This window comes from Pinus tabuliformis, chromosome 7 (assembly GCF_031772625.1).
Source record: "Pinus tabuliformis cultivar Carrire ecotype Pingquan chromosome 7, CPIR1, whole genome shotgun sequence".
Classification (NCBI taxonomy): domain Eukaryota; kingdom Viridiplantae; phylum Streptophyta; class Pinopsida; order Pinales; family Pinaceae; genus Pinus; species Pinus tabuliformis.
The window spans coordinates 59,147,697-59,174,738 of NC_142293.1; positions in this window are offsets into that span (position 1 = coordinate 59,147,697).

Genomic DNA, 27,042 nt, shown 5'->3' on the forward strand with positions numbered 1-27,042 from the left:
TTTTTTATCCTAGCCTTCCACAAACTACAAGGTTTACACGACAACAATTGGAAGAAAAAAGAGAAAAAGGGCTTTGTTACAATTTTGATAGCAAATACACTAAAGGTCATAAGTGTGCTGAGAAGAAATTATTTTACATAGATTATAAAGAGGAGGAAGAAAAGGATCAATAAACATCAAAAGAAGAGGATATACACCAGGAATCAACCCCAGAGAAAGAAGAAATGAATTTGACCATATCTTGTAAAGCATTGGCAAGAATTGAGACTCCTCAAACTCTCAAGATAGAATGACATATCAAGAAGAAAAAGGTTGAAGAAGTGAAATATCACATCGAGAAAGAAGAAATGAATCCAACCATATCTTGTAATGCATTGGCTAGAATTACCAATCCTCAAACTATCAATATATAAGGACATATCAAGAAGAAAAATGGTCAAGAAGTGAAAGATCACATCGAGCATCAAGAAATGAATCCAACCATATCTTGTAATGCATTGGAAGAAATTACCACTCCTCAAACTCTCAAGATAGAAGGACATATCAAGAAGAAAAATATTCAAGCAGTGAAATATCACATCGAGCATCAACAACAAGTTCTCCATCTTTCAAAGGATAACGCCACTTTGGTGCAGAATCAAATGAAACAACATGCATATCAACATCGCAGTGAAAGAAGTTTTGATGTAGGCGATTGGGTATATTTACGACTACATCTCAAGCAAGCTATTTATGAGAAGGAAATGTTGGCAATACTACATGCATTAAGAAATGGTGACCTTACCTAATGGGAAGACAATTCAAGGTAAAAATGGATCATGATAGTCTTAAATACTTTTTAGAACAAATATTATCTTTAGAAGAACAGAAAAAATGGGTCACAAATATGTTGGCTTATGACTTTGAAATCGTCTACAAAAAGGGAAGCAAAATGTTGTTGCAGATGCACTCTCAATAAAGGATGAGGATGTGGAAGCATTGTTTTGTGCTATTTCTATTATCCAACCAGATTGGAAGAAGGATGAAGAAGTGCGGCTACTCATTCAAAAGTTGCAGAAGATCCCAGTTCAAACAATATTACCAAAACTTGACGAGGAAGGAAAACTCATATTGGAACCTAGAGCAATCACAGAAACAAGAACTTGACAACTATGAAATCAATAAATTTCAAAGTATCTCATCAAGTGGAAGAACTTACCTGTTGAAGATTCCACATGGAAGGACAAGAATTTTATACAGAAGCATCAAGAACTACTCAAGTGTTGAGGACAACACTTTTTGAAGGAGAGGGGAATGCTAGGTCCCCATACTACTTGTGTAACCCCTTATTGTTATTAGTACAACCCCCTTATTATATTGTTGTGCCCATGTAGTCCCCATATTGTTATTATTGTGCCCCATAGAAACCCACTATTGTTATTATTGTGCCCTTACATTATTATTGTTATGTCAGCTCTAATTATATTATGACCCCTTAGACTCTTATATATAGAAAGGAGGTCTTGTCATTTGTATCATCCAAGAGTTGTTAATTTGTGTAATGTAAAGGAGGTTGTCCCCTCAAAGAGGCTTATTTCTAAGGCGTTGATCTATCTTTTCTATCTTTTTGTGAGCTGGTTTCATAACAATTAACCATTGAGTTTTATGTCAGTTTTTATTTTCACTAAAGAGGATCTTCTTATGGTATTCAACGAGTCACAGTCATGTGGGAAGATGCTGACTTATTTGAAGTCAACTCATTTGGTTCTCATTCTATTAAAAGTAGGATGTAAAGTAGTTCGAGGAATTTAGGATTATTTCTTGTTATAACATAATTTATAAGCTAGCCAAAAAAATAATTGTAGTTAGGCTTAAGCACATTTTCAATGAGTTTGTTATGAAACCAGCTCACAAAAAGATAGAAAATACAGATCAATGACTTCAAAATTAGCCTCTTCGAGGGGGCAACCTCCTTTACATTACACAAATGAACAATTCTTGGATGATACAAATGACAAGACCTCATTTCAATATATAGGAGTCTAAGGGGTCCCAATACAATTAGAGCCTACATAACAATAATATTGTAGGGGCACAACAATAACAATAGTGGGCTTCTATGGGGCATAATAAAAACAACATGGGTACTATATGGGCACAATAATACAATAAGGGGGTTGCACTAATAACAATAGGGGGTTACACTAGTAGTATAGGGACCTAACATGCCACTCTCCTTCAAAAATTGTTTTCCTCAGCGCTTGAGTAGTTCTGGATGCTTCTGTATAAAATTCTCGTCCTCCCATGTGGAATCTTCAGCGGGTAAGTTCTTCCACTTGATGAGATACTCTGAAATTGATCGATTTCGTAGCTGTCAGGTTCTTGTTTCCGTGATTGCTTTAAGTTCAAACATGATTTTTCCTACCTCGTCAAGTTTCGACAATATTGTTTGAACTGGGACCTTGTCACCTATAACCTTCTTTAGGCATGAAACATGGAAAATTGGGGGTACTTGGGAAGATGCAGGAAACTCCAATTTGTATGCCATAGTACCAATATTTTGTAGCACTTTATAAGGACCATAGTACTTTGGTGATAATTTATTATCCTTCTTAGCTTGCTTGAGGGACATTTGTTTTTATGGTTGTAGTCGTAAAAATACCTAGTCGCCTATGTCAAAACTTCTTTCGCTGCGATGTTGATCTGCCTGTTGTTCCATTCGATTTTGCGCAAAAATGAGGTTATCCTTTTTCTTCTTGACATGTCCTTTTATCTTGAGAGTTTGAGGAGTAGTAATACCTGCCAATGCATTACAAGATATAGTCGGATTCATTTCTTCTTTCTTTGGGGTTGGTTCCTAGTGTATATCCTCTTCTTTTGACATTTATTGATCCTTTTCTTCCCCCTCTTTACAATCAATGTAAAATAATTTCTTCTTGGCACACTTATGACCTTTAGTGTATTTGCTATCACAATTGTAACAAAGGTCATTTTCTCCTTTTTCTTCCAATTGTTGTGGTGTCAACCTTGTAGGTTTTGGAAGGCTAGGAGCAACAACACTTCCATCTTTATAATTGTGAGTGGTAGGATTTCTTGTTGCCATAATTTTGCTTTCAATTTTTCTTGCCAACCTGAGTGCCTTATCCAATGAATCAGGTTCCCAAAGACGAACCTCATGTTGAATGTTATCCTTCAAAGTCCCTATGAAGACATCAATCCTCTGCTTCTCTAGAATATCATATACCCTTATATTCAATTTTTGGAAGTCCTCAATGTGCTCTGCCATTGAACCCTTTTGTTCGAGATTTATCAATTGGCTAAAGAAGGTGTTGCCCTTTGTATCCTCATAATGTGCTATCATTTCCTCCGTGAAAATTTACCAGGTGACAAGTGGAGAACAAATCCCTTTATACCATAAAAATTGATTCGGTTCTAAATACAAAGATGCAATACGTACCTTTTGTAATAGTTGCACATCATGTAGATCAAAGTATTTCTCCATCTATAGTATTCATGTTATGGGATCCTTGCCATAAAACTTCCTCATATCGATCTTTGGAATATGGTGGGTCTTCAATCTAATGTTATATTCTATGAAATCATGATTAACATTTATTTTTTTCTCATCATGAGTTTCCTCTACTACCTTTTCGTCATTAGGAGGCCTTTCTTGTAGCAGCTTTGTCCCACCTTCCTTCAAACCTTCCATGTATTTCTTCAAATCTTCCATGCCTTTCTTCAAATATGCTTCCCTACCATCGATATTAGCTTCCATGGAACATATAAAACTATTTATCTTAGCTTCGATCGCATTCTTCAAATCATCCATCCAATTTTGCTTACTAGGTGTTTCTATTTTCTTGATTCGAGTCATTCTTTTTCTTGCTTTTAGCAGCTCGATCTTGAATCTATTGTATCTTTGAAATTTTGGATCTCCAAGGTCTAAAATTGATACCTGTAGTATCCCTCTACGTCGTCTTTCCAATGCCACCAATCTGATCGAAATTAGATTCTACAAGAAAGTGTTATTCCCAATCTCCCAAGATGACTTGATTATATACTTTTTCAGTAGGTCGAACTTGTATGAAGTGCCATGTGTCACTGTTTCGACCTTCGAACCTAAAAAAAAACACAGAAAATTACAGTCCGTCCTTTTTCTGTAGCTTCTTACGAAATTTCAATCTGATGCTCAAAGAGAAAGTTATGACGATTTTCCCAAGGTCACCTGTTTGGTATGTAATTCAGGAGCCTGCAAAAACCCTAAATGTCTTGGACCATATCTCCTAACATATAGCGAAACAAGATTTGAAATTTGCGTTTGAGCTTCAGCAAGCTGTCAACTCAAGTGGGTTTTAATTTCAGAGTTTGAACCTTTGTATAAAAATAACTATAGTGAACAGGCCACGATGACCTGTTTGTGATGGAATTTTGGAGCTTGCAAAACCCCTAACGTCCTCTGATCATATCCTCGACAATATAGAGAGACAAGATCTGAAATTCAAACATGAGGTTCAAAACGATATTGGCTCAAATGGGTTTTTTTTATATTTTGAAACTTTGTAGAGAAAAAGTTATATCGAAAATTCCACGATGACCTGTTTGGAGTAGCGAAACCCTAGAATCCAAAGCTCTAATATCAAATGTTATGAAACCAACTCACAAAAAGATAGAAATATAGATCAACAACTTCAAAATTAGCCTCTTTGAGGAAAACCTCCTTTACATTACACAAATGAACAATTCTTGGATGATACAAATGACAAGACCTCATTTCTATATATAGGAGTCTAAGGGGTCCCAATAGAATCAGAGCCTACATAACAATAATAGTGTAGGGGCACAACAATAACAATAACAAAATGGGGACTATATGGGCACAATTATACAATAAGGGGGTTGCACTAATAACAATAAGGGGTTACACTAGTAGTATAGGGACCTAATAGAGTTCATCTCTAAAGAGAAATATGGTTGTCTCCACATTCGTTATATTCATAACATTGTAACTCTAGCACAAGAAACATGTTATTCCATTATTTTTTTAAGGAAGTTATCTATAATTGTCAATATCAACTTGTCGAAGGCTTCCGATAGAGTTAGTTTAACATTCCTAAGGCTTACCTTGATATAATTAGGTATGAATATCAGTGATGTCAATTGTATAATGAGGCGTGTCCAGTTGGCATCCTTCACAATGTTGATCAATAGAGACTTTTGAATTCTTCCATGCCTTGAGGGGTCTCAGACAAGGTTGTCCTCTATTTACTTTCTTATTTTTGCTATTAGTTGAAGGTATTGGTCATTTGATGCCAGATGCTAGAGCTAGGAATAATATTTGTGGCATTAAGGTCTTAGAGGTTGAATCTCTATCTCATATTTTGTTTATGGATGATGTTCTCATCGTCGTTTATGTTCAGTTCCAAAAATTCAAGCCCCAAGAAGAATATTGGATTTATTCAAGGAGGCAATAAGAATGGAGTTTAATATGACTAAATCTTGCATCATTGGGAGCAATCTTCTTGAGGGAGTTCATAATCAATTGTTGTTGTTGTTTCCCTTAACATTGATATTAATCGATGAAGGATTAAAATACTTGGGCTTCCATCTCAAGATGAATTTATATAAATATGGAGACTACATTTGGTTGGTAAAGAAGATAGAGGCCCAAATTAGTTTGGATGAATAGGTTGTTTTCTAGGGGGTTTGTCTAGTTTTCTATAAACAATGAGTTTGGTAACCCTAGAAAAAGGTATTTAAATCACTAGAAACTAGCTTGTGCAAGGAAGAGTATGAGGTTGAAAAAGTAAAACCAACACAAATTATATTATTCTTCTCAAATTGGTTATTATGACCCTAATTATGAAATTCCACACCTTCTTTGAATTTATTGGTACTAATTTAGATGTTTAAATCAAAAGTTATTACAATTGTAAGTTGCATACCTTTCAAACTATAATTTGGACATTGCTTGGATGGTTGACCATACTCCTAATATATCTATAAAATTTGAACCATTTTGAGTTTAAAGTTTTGTCTTGTAGTACTCTGACATGACTTCTTAAGCTCTTGAAAATTTCGTGGTCTAAACTTCACACGAAAAAAGGATAGCACAATTCCACTTTGACTCTTTTTAAAGTTGATTTGATGATTAACCACAAACCCGATCTTTCATAGAATATATCTTCTAAAGTATAAGGAAACAAAACCTACAAATTTTACCACTTATAGTATAATATTTATACTTGTTCTCCACAAAATTTCACTATTTGAAACTTCCTAGAAGAAATATCAAAGTGAAAATTCCAATATGACTCGTTTAAAACTAATTTCAATATTATTCATAAACCCTATGTTCCATAGGCTATATATTAGAAAGTATGATGAATTAGAACTTGAAATTGTCATCACATATACCTTGATATTTCATCTCAATCTTCTTGTAATTTTGTTGTTAGAAAATCCAAGGAAAAAAAAAGAAGATTATAGAAAAAATACCAAGATGTCTTTATTGAAGGAAAATAACCCTACGATTGTATGCTCTAGTACCAATTGCCATGCAACAAATACCAAAAGAGACCTAAAAAGTAGCATCTTTGAAGGGTTAACCCCTTTTACAATAGAATAATATATATAGCCTCGAGGGTTAACTCAATTAGTCGAGTCCCCGTTGTTAAAGTAACTTTGCTATTGAGAGGTCACAAGTTCAATTCTCTCGACACCTTAGGGGTCAAGCTCTATGGTTGAACAGACAAGAAGTGATCCCTTTGGGTGGATTTTTCTGGTACAAATATTCTGTGGATGTAGCAGTGACTGATATTTAGGGTCTGTGAACCATAAAAAAGGAAAGAAAGTAAAAAACATATATATATATATATATATATATATATATAGGAGACAAGGGTACAAATATAATGAAAGGGTACAATGAAAGGTTCTAGCCAACCTACTAATAGAATAATAGAAATGTAATGACTCAATATCTAGGGCTTGATAAGGGTTTTTATGCTTGACATGGGGCTTTGATCCTGATGGATATCGATGGCCACCCATCTATTTGACTGTCTTGCAAGACAATTTTCTATTTTGGTAGTTTTTCTATAGCTTTTAGGTCCTCAACCTTTAGAGTTATTTTAAGGTACCAAATGATAATTTTTGGAGAAATAGGTACTCAACAGTCATTGACTTCCGAGTGTGACTAGAAAATGTACTTCTTAGTTAGAACTTTCTAACAGGCTATCATGTGCGCCAAACAAAGATCGTATGCCAAACTTGTGACCATGGGAAGTTGACATTCCAACTTACCCCATCAAGGCCCATAAGCCTTTGCCACTTCATCTCCCAAAGTTAGGTTTTTGGATGTTTATGGTTTCTCATTGCTTCTTTATTATTAAAATGCCTCTTAGCCTCATTGTAAGACAATTTGGTGAAGGCATGTTATGAAACCAGCTCAAGAAAAGATAGAAAAGATAGATCAACGCCTTAGAATTCAGCCTCTTCGAGGGGGCAACCTCCTTTACATTACATAAATGAACAATTCTTGGATGATACAAATGACAAAACCTCCTTTCTATATATAGGAGTCTAGGGAGTCACAATATAATCCAGCCGACCTAACAATAATAATATAAAGCCACAAAAATAACAATAGAGGGATTCTATGGGACACAGAAATAACAATATGGGGGTAATAGGGGCACAACAATATAAATAAGGGGTATAACTACAATAGTAATGGGGTAATCACTAGTATTATAGGGACCCAACATGCCCCTCTCCTTCAAAAAAGTGTTGTCCTCAACGCTTGAGTAGTTCTGGATACTTCTGCATAAAATTCTCATCCTCCCATGTGGAATCTTCAGCGGATAAGTTCTTCCACTTGATAAGATACTCTGAAATTGATCGATTTCGTAGCTGTCGAGTTCTTGTTTCTGTGACTGCTTCCGGTTCCAATATAATTTTTCCTTCCTCGTCAAGTTCTGGCAATATTGTTTGAATTGGGAGCTTGTCACCTATAACCTTCTTTAAACATGAAACATGGAAAACTGGGTGCAATCGAGAAGCTGCAGGAAGCTCCAATTTGTATGCCATAGTACCAATCTTTTGCAACACCTTGTACGGACCATAATACTTTGGTGATAATTTATTATCCTTCTTAGCTTGCTTTAGGGACATTTGCTTATATGGTTGTAGCCGTAGGAATACCCAATCACCTACATCAAAACTTCTTTCACTTCGATGTTGATCTGCCTGTTGTTTCATTCTATTTTGTGCCAACACGAGGTTATCCTTTAAGAGTTGGAGGACTTGTTGTTGATGTTCGATGTGATGTTCCACTGCCTGAACCTTAGAATTTTCTCTTAAATATGATGTGATGGATGGTGGTTGATACCCATAAAGTGCCATAAATGGGGTCATTTTTGTTGCTGTATGGAAGGAAGTGTTATACCACCATTCAGCCAGAGGCAACCATTTGACCCATTGTGTCTGTTTATCAGATACAAAGCAACGAAGATATCCTTCCAAACATTTGTTTACTATCTCAGTTTGCCCATCAGATTGAGGATGATAAGATGAGCTATGAGCTAACTGAGTACCAAGACAAGAAAATAATTTTGTCCAAAAATTTCCAGTGAAAATGGGATCTCTGTCACTTACAATAATCTTTGGGTTTCCATGTAGCTTTTGAACTGTTTCCATAAATGCAGTAGAAACTGTACTGGCTTTAAATGGATGTGATAATGCACAAAAGTGTGCATACTTGGTAAGTCTGTCAACTACCACCATGATGACACTCTTTCCCTCAGACTTGGTAAACCTGTGATAAAATCCATTGAAACCTCCTCCCAACGTTGGCTTGGAATGGATAAAGGTTGTAATAGACCCGGTGTCTTAATTGTTTCAACTTTATTTTGTTGGCAAACCAAACATTCCGCCACAAACTTTTGAATATCTGATTTAAGGCCATCCCAAAAAAATTCCTTCTTAACCCTGTGGTAAGTTTTTAAAAATCCTGAGTGCCCTCCTAAGGGAGAAGTGTGCAATTCCATAAGAATCTTTTGTTTTAGCTGGGAATTCTTACAGAGGTATAAGCGATCTTTGTACCATAACGAATCATTTTGCCAGCTAAATGTATCAGAAGTACTGGAATCTTGTTGTAGCTTTCGAATAAGTGCCCACACTTCTTCGTCATTCTTCCATTCCTCCCTTGCTTCGTTTATCCAATCTGGTTGGATAATAGAAATGGCACACAACAATGCTTCCACATCCTCATCCTTTCTTGAGAGTGCATCTGCCACCACATTTTGCTTCCCTTTTTTGTAGATGATTTCAAAGTCATAACCCAACATCTTTGTGACCCACTTTTGTTGCTCTTCAGAGGATAATCTTTGTTCTAAAAAGTATTTAAGGCTATCATGATCCGTTTTTACCTTGAAGTGTCTTCCCATTAGGTAGGGTCGCCATTTCTTAAGTGCATGGAGTATTGCCAACATTTCCTTCTCATAAATAGCTTTGCTTAAAAACTTTCCCTTGATTGGACGACTTTCAAAAGCAATGGGTCTTTCATCTTGCATTAGAACAGCACCAATTCCATTTCCTGAAGCATCACATTCCACAATAAAGGTTTTTGTGAAGTCCGGTGTAGCTAAGACCGGTGCTTGGCACATTGCCTCTTTAAGATGTTCAAAGGCCTTTGTTGCTTACGGAGTCCATGAAAATGAATCTTTCTTCAATAATGTTGTTAGAGGTGCTGCTATTCTCCCATAATTCTTAACAAACTTGCGATAATACCCTGTCAACCCAAGAAATCCTCGCAGATGCTTTATGGATGTGGGGATTTTCCATTCCTTAATGGCTTTAATTTTGCTAGGGTCTACCTTAACTCCTTCATGAGATACAATATGACCCAAATATTCCACCTCCTGGACTCCAAAGAAACATTTGGATCTTTTTGCATATAATTGTTTCTCCTCCAATAGTTGTAGCACCCTGTCAACATGTTCAACATGATCCTTCCAAGACTTGCTGTAGATTAGTATATCATCAAAAAATACTAACACAAATTTTCTAAGGAATGGTTTGAAAATTGAATTCATCAAACCTTGAAATGTTGAAGGTGCATTGGTAAGGCCAAAAGGCATGACCAAAAATTCATAATGACCCTCATGAGTTCTAAATGCCGTTTTCGGAATGTCTTCAATCTTCATTCTGATTTGATGATATCCCGAACGAAGATCCAACTTGGTGAAGTAAATTGATCCATGCAATTCATCCAGTAATTCATCAATAACAGGAATGGGGAACTTATCTTTAATAGTGAGCTTGTTGAGCTCCCTATAATCCGGACACATGCGCCATGATCCATCCTTCTTGTGCACCAATACTACTGGAGCTGAGAAAGAACTTTGACTCGGTTGAATTATACCAGCCTCTAGCATTTCTGCAACCATACGTTCAATTTCACTTTTTTGGACATAGGGATATCTGTACGGCCTGATGTTTGGAGGAACACTTCCTGGAATCAGATGAATAGCATGATCATGATCACGCATAGGTGGGAGACCCTTGGGAGTCTCAAATACCTTGGAATGATTGTCCAGGACTTTTTGGAGATCTGGAGAAATAGATGATTCCAATGTGGAGACATCTAGCGAGCATAATTGTGCAATTACACCTCTTTGCTCCTTTTTTAGAAGCTTTGTCATACCATGAGAGCTGATTATCTTTCCTGGTTTCCCTGCAATACCCCTTAATTCAACTTCCTTTCCTTCCGTAGAAAATTTGATGAAAAGTTCTTGAAAATTAAAAGCTATCAGCAGCGAGTACTGGCATTGAAACCTGAATCGAGTGAGTACCAGCCAGCATCTACACACCTGGATTGGGTGCATCGACAAGCAGCATTGACTCCTGGGATCGGCTCTTGTGATCAACTCCTGGGGATTGAGTACAAGCATTGAGTACCAGCATCAAGTGCATCAAAAACTGGATCGACTAGCGGCAGACTGACAATGACCGGGGTGGGGAATGATGGGCTATCGGTTCGCAAACAGAAAAGAAGGCGCATTGCCTCCTGGTATAAACTGCATTTGGCGGCTTAACTCACTTGGGGGGGACTTGGCAGGTTCCTTAAACATACTGGGTGTACTTGGTATACGTGGACTTGGTGGGTGGGGGGTCGAATCTAGTGTTATTACATATATAAATAATGACTGGAATAAAGAAAGAAACCACTAGTACAACATCCGCACCTCCCATTGGAATGGAAAGCATTGGGCTAGTCAATACATATTCTCCCATGGATAGCTTGATATTATGGCACTTTCCAGAGCAATTTATTGTTCCTCCATTTGCAATCATCACTTGACACTCTGGTGCTGGATATAGGAAGCAATTCAATTCTTTTGCTACCCTACAATGAATAAAATTGTGGGTGCTTCCTGAATCAATCAACACTATTACCTTTTTCTTCTTGATTTGTCCTTCTATCTTGATGGTTTGAGGAGTGGTAATTCCCGCCAATGCATTACAAGATATGGTCGGATTTATTTGTTCTTCATCTAGGCTTTGTTCCTGGAGTATATCTTCTTCTTTTGACCTTTCTTGCTCCTTTTCTTCTTCCTCTTCACAATCTATGTAGAATAATTTCTTCTCAGCACACTTATGACCTTTAGTGTATTTGCTATCACAACTGTAACAAAGGCCTTTTGCTCTTTTTTCTTCCAATTGTTGTGGTGTCAACCTTATAGGTTGTGGAAGACTAGGGGCAACAACACTTCCGTCTTTATAGTTGTGAGTGGTATGCTTCCTGGTTGCCATAATTTTGCTTTCCATTTTTCTTGCTAACCTGAATGCCTTCTCTAATGAATCAGGTTCCCAAAGGCGAACATCATGTTGGATATTATCCTTTAAAGACCCTATGAACACATCAATCCTATGCTCCTCTGGAATATCTTTTACCCTTATGTTCAATTTTTGGAACTCCTCAATGTGCTCCATTACTGAACCCTTTTGTTTGAGACTTATCAATTGGCTAAAAAAAGTATTGCTTTTTGTATCTTCATAATGTGCTATCAATTCTTCCATAAAAATTGCCCAAGTGATAAATTGTTTACGAGAGCAAAGCCATTGATACCATACAAACTGATTTGGTTCCAAATATACAGTTGCCATACGTACCTTTTGTGCGTTTTGCACATTATTGAGATCGAAGAATTGCTCCATCTGTAATATCCATGTGGCGGGATCCTTGCCATCAAACTTCCTCATATCGATTTTTGGAATATGGTGATTCTTCGATCCAACATTAGCATCTATGGAATCATGATTAACATTTCTTTTGTTCTCATCATGAGTTTCCTTTACTACCTTTTCACCATTAGTGACCCTTTCTTGTAGCAACTTCTTCAATTATTCCATGTCTGTCTTCAAATCTATCTTCAAATCTGCCATGTCTCTCTTCAAATCTATCTTCGAATCATCCATCTTAGCTTCCATGCCCTTTATCTTAGATTCCACGCCACTTATCTTAGCTTCTGTTAGCTTTTGTGAGTATGACATTTGTTGCACTTGTTCTTGTAATTTTGATATATCATGTAGCATTTCTTCCTCTTCTTCATGAGTCATGCTAGAGCTTTCAGGTTCCTTACTAGGTGTTTGCATTTTCTTTCCTCGGGGCATCAGTTACCGATAATAATGCTTTACTATGCCCTTTGAATTCTGTTAAACCAAGCTTACACAAAAATTAAAAAAAAAACTACACACCTTTTTTCACTTTATAGAAGCCTGATATTGAATCTGATGTATCTCTGTAATTTCGGATCATCCAGTTTTGAAATTGCTACCTATAGTAGCCTTCTGCGTCCTCTTTCCAATGCCACAAGTCTGAGCCAAATTAGATTCTCCAAGGAAGAGTTATGTGAAATCTCCCACAGTGACTTGCTTTTAGACTGGTTTAGTAGAGCGAACTTGTACAACGTGCCACGAGTCACCGTTTCAACCTTTGAATCTAAAACACACACACAAGAAACTAAAGTCCGTCCTCTTTCTGTACCTTCTTACGAAATTTCAATCCGATCCCCAGAGAGAAAGTTATGACGATTTTCCCCAGGTCACCTGTTTTGAATGTAATTCAGGAGTCTGCAAAAAGACCAACTTCCTCAGATCATATCTTCGCAAATATTGCGCAAAAGCTCTGAAATTCGGACCCAAGGTTCAGCGTGATTTCTTCTCAAATGGGTTTTTTTTGCGACTTCTGAAACATCACAGAAAAAAAGTTATAGCAAAAATTCCACGATGACCTGTTTGGAGCAGCGAAACCCTAGAATCCAAAGCTTTGATACCAAATGTTATGAAACCAGCTCAAGAAAAGATAGAAAAGATAGATCAACGCCTTAGAATTCAGCCTCTTCGAGGGGGCAACCTCCTTTACATTACATAAATGAACAATTCTTGGATGATACAAATGACAAAACCTCCTTTCTATATATAGGAGTCTAGGGAGTCACAATATAATCCAGCCGACCTAACAATAATAATATAAAGCCACAAAAATAACAATAGAGGGATTCTATGGGGCACAGAAATAACAATATGGGGGTAATAGGGGCACAACAATATAAATAAGGGGTATAACTACAATAGTAATGGGGTTATCACTAGTATTATAGGCACCCAACAAGGCATGTAGCTGTCACATCTCTTCTTGGAGATAAACTACCACCATTTGAGCTAGTTTGCTTTCATTTTGCATTTATACAATTTTAATATTTTCCATTTATTAATAGAAGTCAAGTTTCACTGTATCTCTATGTTTTGGTTATAAATATGTATATCATTTCATTCCGTTCATGAATTTGGATCAATGGTATTAGAGACAACTTCTCTTTTTATGTTTTTATGTACATGTCCCTAATGAGGTCAGGGTATAAGGGGTAAGGATTTGAACTGTTTGAGCCCTTTCAAGATCGTCCTTGCCGACCTCGATGGCTCCCATGGAAAAAGAAAAGAAATATGAGGGAGCAAGAAATCCTATTAATATTTTGCTTGAAGAAGCCCTCAAGTGATAAAGGAACAACATGATGGATATTTTTCCCCGGATCCTTTGACATATGCCAATAGGTGACACATCTTCTTCAAGTGGCCACTTTGGAGGCATCACCCCCTTTAAGGTACAAGTTAATTTTTATATTCTTATATTTGAAGGACAAACAAATGTAGATGCATTAGACGGATGGTTAAATCTGTTAAAAGGGTATTTTTTGATCCACAATTTTTTGATAAAGAAAAGACTTTTCACTCCTAAAGGCTACACCCATTGTCAAAGAATAGTGGGAAACTTACAAGAGCCATAGAAGAATCCACACTATTTTCAGTCGCACTCATTTGGGAATCTTTTAGGCATGTTGTTGAGGAATGATATTATCCTATCTGAAGCTACGAAGACCAGTACATGACATGGACCACACTGTGGTAGAAAAAGGGACCAATCAATGCCAGAGTTCTCAAATATCTTTCATATCTTGCGCTTCAATATGGGTATCAAAGACTCTAAGAGACATGTGGTACTCAATTATTATGGCTATTTGCATAGATCTAGACAAAAATGGAGTTTATGGGCATCTCCTCATTTGGAACAACATATTGATATGTTGTCAAAATTGAGCAAAAATTTAAATAGAAGAAGCAAGACTTTGGATCTGCAAATCCTTCACAACATAAGCAGGGTAAGAGCACCCATAAATCATTGAACAACGGACAGAGCCAGGGTGGACCACCCTAGGACAACCCATATAAGTTGCAAACAAAGAATGGTAATGGGAAAATGAAGAAAGACACATGAAAGTGGTGCAAGTTCCACAAGGGATCCTCTCATAACACTATTGAATGTTTCACAAGGAAACGATTGGTGGCTGAGCTAACGGACTCAGAGTCAAACGTAGGTTTTGAATCTAAACCAAACCTATACAAGGGGAAACAAATCATTGATGTAGAACCCAATACCACCATTGCCACTACCAAGGTCCAACAAAGTGATCCCAAATATAAGAAGGATGGTAAGTGCCTCTTCCACTCACAAATGAGGGTAAAGTGCGTTCCACTATGTTTCATTATCAATAGTGGGAGTGAAAAGAGCCTCATATCAATAATGGTCATTTATTGACTGGGCCTTCCAACCACACCATACCGACAACCATGTAGAAATTAGGTTGTAGGTTCGAAACTGCTCATGAAATTAACTATATCACAAGACTCAAAGGTACTCTATTGCTCTGTGGAAGTTAATTCACTATCTAGAACACAAATCATAGACATGCAAAAGGAAACATCACACATGCAGACAAATTTATCTAGGGGAAAGCAACTGCTTAAAACCCCTTCTTGTTGAAAATGCAACAAGAAAATCCTAATTTAGTTTTGTCCTTTGAATTAAATTAGGAATAAAATTTGTAATTCCACATCACATGATAATTTGTATTAGTTAAATAAGGTAATTTGATGTAGTTGGCTCAATTAATTCAATTTGAGGGTCTAACTAGAGTGTCTTCGACATTATAGGAGCCCTGGTTGAGTTTATTTTGAGTTGTAATTAATTAATAAGATTAACGGAGTTAAAGTCAGTTAAACTAGTTCTAAGTGATGGAGAAAATAGTAGGAGGTGAGACAAAGGGGTGTTGCTTCATGTGTTCAACCAGTTAACTGATGATCCACTCATAATTAACTCACACGTCATATTTGAGAGTTACCAAGTTGATATTGGAGTTCAGGGACAATGTACTATCAATTGTATAATCGTCTGAATTGTATAGGTGGTGCATGCAGTAAGAGGAAGACCTATGATGGATTGCGCAATTCCAATTGAGGAATTTCCCTAATTAATAGGGTTGATTCCTAAGGAAATAGCACAAGGAAATAGGGACTTAGGCAAGCACAAAATTGGTTAAGTATTGACCTAGGCTTATATAGGAAGCTGTGAGATAGATATAGATAGTGCAGAGGTTGCTCGGGCTTGAGCAAAGCATTGTAATCTTCTCATATTTTATGACTAATGCAATATATAGATAGTAGGGGTTTCTAGCTATGGCTTTCCCTGAGAAATCATTGTGTAATGTGTTGATTGAATTCTCTCTCTTGTATGCTTCGTAATTTTGTGATTGTTTAATTGTTTCTACTATGAGTATAATAGATTCAAGTCCATTGTTTTAGTAAATTACAATTAGTAGTTTGAAGCTACAAGGAATTTCTACATGGTATCAGAGCATAAATCACTCTAGAAGAGGAGAATATGAGTTTGTCTTTTGCAGGTGAAATCGAATTTGTAGTATCATTCTTTAGAGTCAGTAGGATGTTGTTCTACAAATTGAGACACGAATATGCCCTTTAGGGTAGTTCAAACTATATTGCTTGGAAGGACAGGATGGAGGTAGTGTTGGAAGACAACGGGCTGAAGGATTTCTTAGATATTGATATTCCTAAGCCAAATGATGCTCAAGACCTCGAAGAGTGTAGGAAATGTGTTGCAAAGGCAAGAAGGATTATCCTTGAAGGAGTTCAAGATCATATTGTCTCAAACCTCCACGGTAAGGAGACTCCATATGCAATGTGGAAAGCCTTGACATGCCTGTTTCAAAACAAAAGTGACCACATGAAGCTGGCATAGAAGGAAAAGTTCAAAAAAATCAAGATGGAGAAGAGCGACATAATACCAAAGTACCTGACCAAGTTCACCCAATGTCGGGATGAGCTTGGAAGTGTTGGTGTTATAATTACTGAAGATGATCTAGTCAGCCTAACACTTCTAGGCATTCCCAAGAGCTGGCACAGCTACTAGGATTCGATAAATGGGAAGGAGAAGCTACTAGAGTAGGAGTGTTTATGGTCTGACTTGGTACAAGAAGAGATTCAACAGAACACCAGATATGGAACCTCATCCAAGCATGATGATGAAGAGAACTGTGCCTTATCTAGAAGGGCAAAGAAAGGGAAAGGGAAGTCATCCCATTCCAAATCGGATTCCAGTCAAGGCAGCAAGAAGAAAGACTTATCGAAGATTAATTTTTTTGACTGTCATGAGGTGGGACACTAGGCCACAAAGTGTTCGCACAAGAAGGCCCACAAGAAGCCCTTAGGAGGAGTGGTAGGTGAAGCTCTTGCTTCATAATTCAAGTTGGATTTCACCCTCATCGCTTGCATGGTGACATCAGTCATGGGTAGTTTGTGGTATCTGGAGAGTGGAGCCTCATTCCTTATGACCGACAACAAATAATTCTTTAGTGACTTGGAGGAGAAGGACCTCCATATGCACATTGAAATGGGATATAATGGAAGGTATAACGCGACCAACATCGATATTGTTACTTTTCAAAGGGATTCTGGTTCTACTCTCACTTTAAAAGATGCCATGTATGTTCTGGATCTGAAGAAGAATTTGATTTCAGTTTCCATGTTGGAGGACCGTAGCTATGATGTGATATTTAGCAAAGAAAAGGCTTTCCTTCGTCACATAGCCTCATGAAAAGTGAGGCTGATTTGGGTTCGAGTGAAGAACCTCTACAAATTAGATGTAAAAGACTGTGTTTCTTTGAGCACAAAAGCAGAGAAGGTGCAGAGCCGAGACTGTAATAACCCTGGTGAAAAATCCATGTAATAAAAGTTAACAAAGGAAAAAATAATAACCACGATTGATGGGACACTTATTCCACGCTAAATGTTGGGAAAGACATTCTAGGGGGTGTTAATTTGGTTTTTTATGGCTAAGGAAATTGGAAAAGGCAATGGTTAAGGCTTTGGAAAGGAAAAATGTCATTTTTGTCACATTTATTTATGAAAATAATGGAAATTAGGAGAAAAGGGAGGTGAAAGGTCATAGGTTGCATGTGAGGAGGAAATTGAAGGAAATTGAAGAAAATAGAGGCCTCATTCAAAAAAAGGCTTATGAGGATCAGTTGGTAACCTTTTGTCAGTTGAGTTTTGGAGCTCTCTCATTATTCTTTCTCTCTCTCACTCTTGGACACTTAGAGTTTTCTTAGAGCATTTTGTCATTGGATCATGAAAGGCAAAGAAGGCAAGAGGAAGAAAAGTTCAAGCAAGGAAAGTCAGGATCAAGAAGCTATAGCAAGATTCATTGTAGGTATCGATTTGCATATGCATTTTCCTTGCTATATTTGGCATGCATGGTATTACATATGGTTCTTTTATTTCATGGCATGGGTTTTTACAGGTGTAACAGTGTTTTCAACCTAGCCTTGCCATTTCTGGATAGCCATGGTGTGATGGGGTTCTCATGTTTTGTTTGAGATGGATTGTCAGATGGATTCGAAGTTGAGTTGAGTGGATCTCTGAATGATAGATCACATGGCCTAGTGGTCTCTGAATCAAACTGTGGATCACGGTAAAGCCACTAGCTTAGTGACCCCTGAGCTAGATTGTGGGTTGCGGTAAAGCCAGGGTTGTGTTGCCTCGGTGGGCATAGGAATCCTTGCCAATGAATGGAAGGATATACCGTAAAACCAAGAGGTGCTTTGCTCTCTGTTGTATCTAGTAATCCCGGGTTTAGGATATGCAGTGAAGATTGAGGAGTGGGTCTTGGTTTACGGCCTAGTGATCTAGGTTTGGATTGCTGTAAAACCTGAGAGACTAAGAGATAGGGAAATTCCTCATGGTGTAGGTGGAGAAATTTGGTGGCATCCATGCTTGTTTGGCCTATTGATCGAGTGGAGATCTTAGTAAAGCCTATTATGATGTGTTCATTGTGTTGGCCTAGTGATCCAGGATGGATTACAGTAAAGCCTAGTTTCTATTAATGAGGGTGAGGTGGTTTAGCCAATGTATGCCCTGGTTGGTTCTTTGGTATGAATCCCACATTCATGCTTGGAATATGGCATGGGGGTGAATGGCTGAAGAGAGATTTAGCTCAGCAATTCTATGGCTGGGTGGAACTTGGTAGTTCCATCTCTGGTTGGTTTGTTGCATTCATTAATGAGAAATCCATTCCCTTTATTTTCATGTGTAAATGTACTGATGTATATGTGGATTTCATGGTTGATATGCTTATGATATTTTTGTCCCTATTATGTTGATTATATGTATGTTTTATGACAACGACTATATACGGCTCTCAACATATTTTTACTTGTAAATGAATGGATAATGTATCTATGGCCTAATAGATGATCATGCAATAAATGACATGAGGGAACAATGGTTCGTAGTGATTCTCAGATAAGTATGAGATCCCTACACTTAATTATATTGTTTACACCTGTAGGTTACATGTTGATGATATGTTTGACGAAATGCCTGGCATGGCTAGTAGGGGTCTAATTAAGATCTTGTTCAACTTATTTATTTTGCATCATTGTTTCCCTGTTATTTTACTATTCCTGAGTTATCATTCCATTATGGGTAGTGACCTGGGCTCTGGGCCTAAAAAAGTGGCTCAAATCCTAAAGTCGTTGGCATAGCACTAACAAATTTAGTCTTTGGTCACTAGCAGGCAAGCTTGTGAGAGCGACTTTGGGTTTCTGGACACTCTCTTGCCTACAACATGGAAGCAACTGAGGCCTAAGATGTCCAAAACATCATTGGGACCCAAGGACAGGATGTTTGAGTGGTTGACATGTCTCCTAAGGTTTCAGTTGCTGATGTGGATAGGTTGGTTGATGTGTTCCATCGATTCCACTTCCTTAAGGTCACATAGGAGGTGAAATCCAATCATAGTAGCCTCTCGTTGCATGTTTACCCCAGTTGGATGTTTACTTGGGTAGATGTGTGCAGAGGGTGTTACAGAGTGGTAACAAAGCATGGTTCACCCCTCGAACTGGATGGGTGGTGTGCGTTGGTCATGCATGCATGTCAGTTGCATGTGTGTCTCTTACACTTGCATTCCATGTGCTTGTTGAATTTGCTTGTTGCACTTGCTTGATGATTGATTATGGTTGAAGTAAGGTTGTCATGGAGAATTTGATGTGGAGTTTGTAGAATGCATCTTCATGAGTATATGACTGGTTGCACATGGTTATATGTCACTTACATGTTGATTTTATGTCGCCTACTTGCATCCTTGTATGTTAGGCTACATTCTTGTAGGTTTGATTACATGTATTAGTCATATAGGTTGATTACGAGAATTGATCGCTTATGCTCGACTACATGCATTTATGCGTATGTGTTGATGATTTGGCATTGCCTATGCATGTTGATGGTTGCATGTGGCAATGTGTACAATGGAGTAATGGTTTTTTTTATGCATGAGATCATAGAATGCATTGTTGATATGGCCTTGCATTGATGACTGGACCCTAGCTAGAATGATGTGTATGCGTTAATGCACTTACTTATTATATGTCTATATGCTGTTATGATTATGTTATACATGTATCACGCTAATTTGATGATCTTGCAGACAATGTATCTATCCTGAATTATGCTAAGGTACATTGATTTATTGTGATTTGGTTTATCTGACATATTATGCATTACAAGAAAGAGATCAAATGGCTAGCAAGGTGATAGACTACATAGAATCTCCCTATGCATCAGATGAGCAATGTGGTGTGGGGCACTCTTTTGATTTGGAAAATACACTGAGAAGCTTGAAGGAAGAGATAAGGAGTTGTAAGGCAGATAATGACCAGATCATACAGGCACAAGAGAAACAAGCAGAGGTTAATGCTATACTTCTTTAGAGTTTGTTAGACTTGTAGCGACAAGGAACACTTCGGATCAGCCATGGACATGAGGAAAGAGCTAATAGGGCATGTGGCAATAGGTATATTGGTAGACACATGTCGGATAGATCTGATACGGTGAGATATGGCAGGTTGTTGGACACTCCAGATAGGAGGGTTGATGAGCACAACTACTATTCTAGTTCTAGTTCTGATAGACATCATGATCGTCATCGCTATCATCCTTATAGGAGGAATGATAGGCGATACTTGCCAGATGAGTTTAAGAAAGCAAAGTCACCTACTTTTTGTAGAAATGTTGAATAATATGACACTTATTCACAAAGATTATCCTGATTATGCACTATTGCGGAATACATGCACAATACATAATCTCCTCTACGTTGATCATCAATTTAGCAGCATCAAAAATCATGAAACATCAATCACATGCACACATTAACACAGTATGTAACCCGGGGAAAGCATACAACTGAAAACCCTACACTATCTGTATATTATAATGATTGAGAACATGTAACAATACATAGTACAATACTCCTCACAAGTATCCAACACTATCTCCACCTGTTACACACAAAACTAGCTCAGATCCAAACAAGTCACAGGTTCAAATCTCCTCCACTGCTTTGCCTGCCTCCACTGCACAATGCTAGGTGAAAATCACGTGAGCACAAGCTATAATTTACTTGGTATTGGCCCACACTGCGTAGTCCTCATTGGCATAACTCAATCCCATTGATTGTGCAAGATCTCATGCACAACTATAGTCACAACTGATAGCAATCTCAACCTCTAACACCTGTCTCCACTGAACTGTACATGCACTGAGTTAACTGATGTATTCTTCAGTTGCTTTATGAGTTAATAATTAGTGAATTAATTAATATTTAATTCACACAACTCATCACTAGTGTATTCTTTAGTTAGACTAAAATACAACTAGTTCAACCAAGTCAAACTGAACACAACTCCATCAACTCCACAATCAACTCCACCAAACTCAACTGCTTGAGTTCTAACTGAAGTCCTGCATGCAATTGCTCAACTGACCCACAAAGAAAGCGTATTTCCTTCTCACAGATGCATGTGCCACATCTGTAGCTCAAACTGAAGTGCTCCAAGAGGATAAGATAATGTTTATAGTCCAAATATTATTATGAGACAATAATATTCGACTGTTCTATTTTTAGCTTGGCAGTCTAAAAATAGAAACCTGCCCATATGTCTAAAAATAGAAGTCCATCTATTTTTACCAACATGACCAATCATCCACAAATAACATACTGCAACTCATAGACCATGATCCATATGTCTAAAAATAGACATAGTCTAAAAATAGACTTTGCGCCAAAAATAGCCTGCTGGCCCACTTAGTGAAGGCGACTTCTTTCCACTAAGCTCCATCATCTTGTTGCATTCTCAACGCTCCCTCTCAACAAGATATGGATTATCAACAACCCCTATCCTGCCTCGGTGGTATTCGAATTTGCTCCTGGTGAGCGCCTTCGTCAAGATATCAGCATCCTGATCCTTCGTTGGAATGTATGAAAGTAACATGATTCTCCACTGCACACAATATTTGACTGCGCAAGGGTGCCTTTAGGAAGCCCTGTATTTATCTGCTGTAGTATCTTCAAGGCTCCATGGTGAAGGTGACCCATTCTCCTGTGCCACAACTCGCCATCATCTCGGCTCACCAATCCTTCTGCCTTGCATGCCATTGCTGCGCAGCCATCTACATGCAACTGATAAAGGTTCCTCACTTGAACCCCTATCTTCCGGGTTTCTCCAGTTGTCTTATTGCGCAGGAAAGCCTTTCCCTTGCTGAAAACAACATTATATCCCTTGTCTTCTAACATCGCCACAGAGATAAGATTCTTCTTCAATCCTGGAACATGCATCACTTCCTTCAATACGAAGGGTTTACCGGACTCCCTCTCAAAGGAAATGGTATCGATACCGGTCGCACTGTATCTACCATCATCGCCCATCTCGATGTGCACTCCAAGATCTTTGTCCTCTAGATCAGAAAACAAATCTCGATCTCCTGTCATGTGAAAAGACGTACCACTGTCCAAGAACCACATCGATCCCATCACACTTGAAACCAAGCTTACGATCAATGAAAAATCAAGCTCAAACTGCGAGGCTAGAGCCTCTCCTGCTGCAGATCCAGCAACTTGCTTGTTCTTCTTCTTCTGCAGACAGTTAGTGGCATAGTGTCTGTGCTGGTGATAGTGAAAGCACTTCACCTTGGACATGTCTTGCTTCTTGCCTTTCGCACCAGACTGAGAATCTTTCTTGTTCTTCCCCTTCTTTGCTTTGGCAGCCAAAGTGAAATTTTCTTCATTAGTTCCCTTTGATGAAGATTCGTCCCTGGTATTCCGCCTGATCTCCTCCTGCACAAGATCTGACCAAAGTCTCTCCCATCCTGGCAATTTCTCCCGGCCATTGACAGAGTCCTAATAGGAATGCCAACTCTTCAGAAGACCAAGGAGAGCCAAGCTCACCAAGTCCTCATCATCGACAGTCACCCCCACACTTCCCAGCTCATTCATGCACTGAGTGAATTTCTTGAGATACTTGGGCATATTGTCTCCCTTCTCGCATTTGATGTTTCTGAGTTTATCCTTGAGCGCCAGCTTCCTCTGATCGCTCTTGCTTTGGAATAGATTTGTCAACACTTTCCACATCAAGTATGGAGAAGCCTTACCATGCAGGCTGGACACAATGTGATCCTTCATGCCCTCCAACAGAATCCTTCGACACTTCGCTGTCTTCTTTTGCCAAGCATCAACCTGCGCAGTATCAGTAGGCTTTGGGACATCAGCCTCTATGAACTCCTTCAGCCCGTTATCATCTAACACTGCCTCCATCCTGTCCTTCCATGCAATATAGTTTGAGCTACCCTCAAGAGCATACTCCAATCGCAATTCGTTGAAAGACATTGCCACGTTGATAACAAGAAAACACTGCTGCAAATTCAAATTCCACCAGCTCCAAAGTCAACCGCCTCTGATCTAGAATTCGTGAGAACAAAGTATTTCTCGTACAGAGATTGACTATATGGTCTTTTACCGGATATCTCACCTTTCAAAGGAAGGATGAATCTAGAGGCTACCTGGCCCAATTACAAACTCTGCCTGAAGAAATAAGATGTAAACACTTTCTGAATAATAGATCTGATGATCAACAGCTCCGATACCATGTAGAAATTTTGAATAATATGACACTTATTCACAGAAATTATCTTGATTATACACTATTGCGGAATACATGCACAATACATAATCTCCTCTACGTTGATCATCAATTTAGCAACATAAAAAATCATGAAAGATCAATCGCATGCACACATTAACACAGTATGTAACCCGGGGAAAGCATACAGCTGAAAACCCAACACTATCTGTATATTATAATGATTGAGAACATGTAACAATACATAGTACAATACTCCTCACAAGTATCCAGCACTCTCTCCACCTGTTACACACAAAACTAGCTCAGATCCGAACAAGTCACAGGTTCAAATCTCCTCCGCTGCTTTGCCTGCCTCCACTGCACAATGCTAGGTGAAAATCATGTGAGCACAGGCTATAATTTACTTGGTATTGGTCCACACTGCGCAATCCTCATTGGCATAACTCAATCCCATTGATTGTGCAAGATCTCATGCACAACTATAGTCACAACTGATAGCAATCTTAACCTCTAACACATGTCTCCACTGGACTGTACATGCACTACTGAGTTAACTGATGTATTCTTCAGTTGCTTTATGAGTTAATAATTAGTGAATTAATTAGTATTTAATTCACACAACTCATCACTAGTGTATTCTTTAGTTAGACTAAAATACAACTAGTTCAACCAAGTCAAATTGAACACAACTCCATCAACTCCACAATCAACTCCACCAAACTCAACTGCTTGAGTTCTAATTGAAGTCCTGCATGCAATAGCTCAACTGACCCACAAAGAAAGCGTATTTCCTTCTGACAGCTGCATGTGCCACATCTGTAGCTCAAACTGAAGTGCTCCAAGAGGATAAGATAATGTTTATAGTCCAAATATTATTATGAGACAATAATATTCGACTGTTCTATTTTTAGCATGGCAGTCTAAAAATAGAAACCTGCCCATATGTCTAAAAATAGAAGTCCATATATTTTTACCAACATGACCAATCATCCACAAATAACATACTGCAACTCATAGACCATGATCCATATGTCTAAAAATAGACTTTGCGCCAAAAATAGCCTGCGGGCCCACTTAGTGAAGGCGACTTATTTCCACTAAGCTCCATCATCTTGTTGCATTCTCAACACTCCATCTCAACAAGATATGGATTATCAGCAACCCCTATCCTGCCTCGGTGGTATTCGAATTTGCTCCTGGTGAGCGCCTTCATCATTGAGATGGACAGTAAGCTTTGTGATCAAGTTATTTCTATTTTGATTGGGCCTAGAGCTAATTATAGCTATGTTAGTTCCGACTTGGTGGATAAGTGTGGTTTGAGTAAAGAGTTGCATGTAGAGTCTTGGGTAGTGCAGTTGGCTACAGGTACAAAGAAGCGAGTTCATAATTGGGTAAGAGCTTGTGCATTTGATTTAAATGGTATGCCTACCGTAGTACATTTGAATGTGTTACCATTGGGATCATAGAATATGTTGTTGGGCATGTATTGGTTGTATCTTCATAGAACCAAGGTAGATTGTTATGACAAAGCTATTGAGTGTGTTGATGACAATGGAGAACCAAGAGTCTTACAGGGTAAGAAGAAAGCCACATCAGTTAGGTTGGTGCCTGTTAGCCTTGGAGGCAAACAACCCAAAAATGGATCCAAAAATGCCCCAAAGTCTCCAAGTGTGCTTAAGATCATGCCAATGGATCCATTAATGCTCTTAGAGTCTTCTTAAGTGCTTAAAGTCATCCATCGATCAAAATCTGCGCAAGGGGAAAGCCCTTAGAAGGGCGGAAATACACTATCGGGAGGCCTAAATCACTCTAAAACCATAAAATAAAAAAACCCACAGGCGCAGGCTTAAACAGTGGTTGCACAACAGCCGTTAGATCTAGCTGATCAACGACCCACATCTAATCGGCGGATCGCATCGGTGGATCTAATCGGCATAGGCGGGCAATGGCAATCAGCAGTGGACATCGCCGATTAGCGATCACCAATGATTGGATCGGCGGGTTGTAATGGCGAAGGCAAATCGGCGCAAACCATGGGGTGATGGCAATGGTGATCAGCGATTAAACGACCCAAATCACATTGGTGGATCGCAGATCAGGGAGACCAAGGAGTAGGGCCTTTACATATAGCGATATGCGATTGCAATCAGATCGCATCACAATATCACATCGGCAGAAACCAAAGGGGCAGGGTTTTAACATATGCATATGGTGCGACCCGATGGGCCGGACCCAACGTAATTATATGCGATAGTTGATAACTTCTGAAGTCCGCGCCAAGGCCATTTTAAAGCATTTTTATGTATTTTTGTTGTATAACAAAATACAAAGGGAACGGGGAACAACGCCGATGCGATATAACCCGAACCTGAAAGGGTTTCGGGAAGCAGAATGGATATATTTTCAAATCCACAGAAGTCCCATTTTTAATGTATTTCATGAATTTTTGTTGTATAACGAAAATACGAAGGGAGCATTGGCTGGCAGCGATTGCGATGAAGCCCGGACCCAAAAGGGTCCGGGAAGGGAAATTAATAATTTTTGAATTTTGAAAAGACCTATTTTTCACGGTTGATTGCGATGAAGCCCGGACCCGAAAGGGTCCAGGAAGGGAAATTAATAATTTTTGAAGTCCGAAAAGACCGATTTTTCACGGTTTTTAAGTGTTTTATGCATATTTCACAATGCGAGGAAAATACACAGGGCAGGCTTCTTTGCAACTTGCGACAGCAACAAGGGCGGACCCGAGAGGATATGAACCATCTTTGAGGACTTTTTGAAGTCCGAAAAGGACAGGGAATGGCGGGATTTTGCAGTATGGCTATGCTTTCGGTTGATAACAGAAACAATCACAGTTTGCAATTGAAAGAGAAAACAAAGGCACACAGACCTTTTCCACTACCCCACAGAGGCTGGGAGACAGGGACAGGGGCCGAATCAACGATAAAGCAGTCAGGGAGCCACAACAATGCCACACCGCCAAATCAAACAAGATCAGGAAGCATCATCAGCCCAGACAGCGCAACAACTACCCAAAATATCTTAATGCGGTTATTCCTCTGTCAGAAGAGGAAAACCACCGAGCCATGCTTGCATTGAGGGAATCAATCAGTTGAAGAAACAGAGGGATAGATTAAGACCCCTGAAGCCTCAAAAGGCTCAAGATCATTGT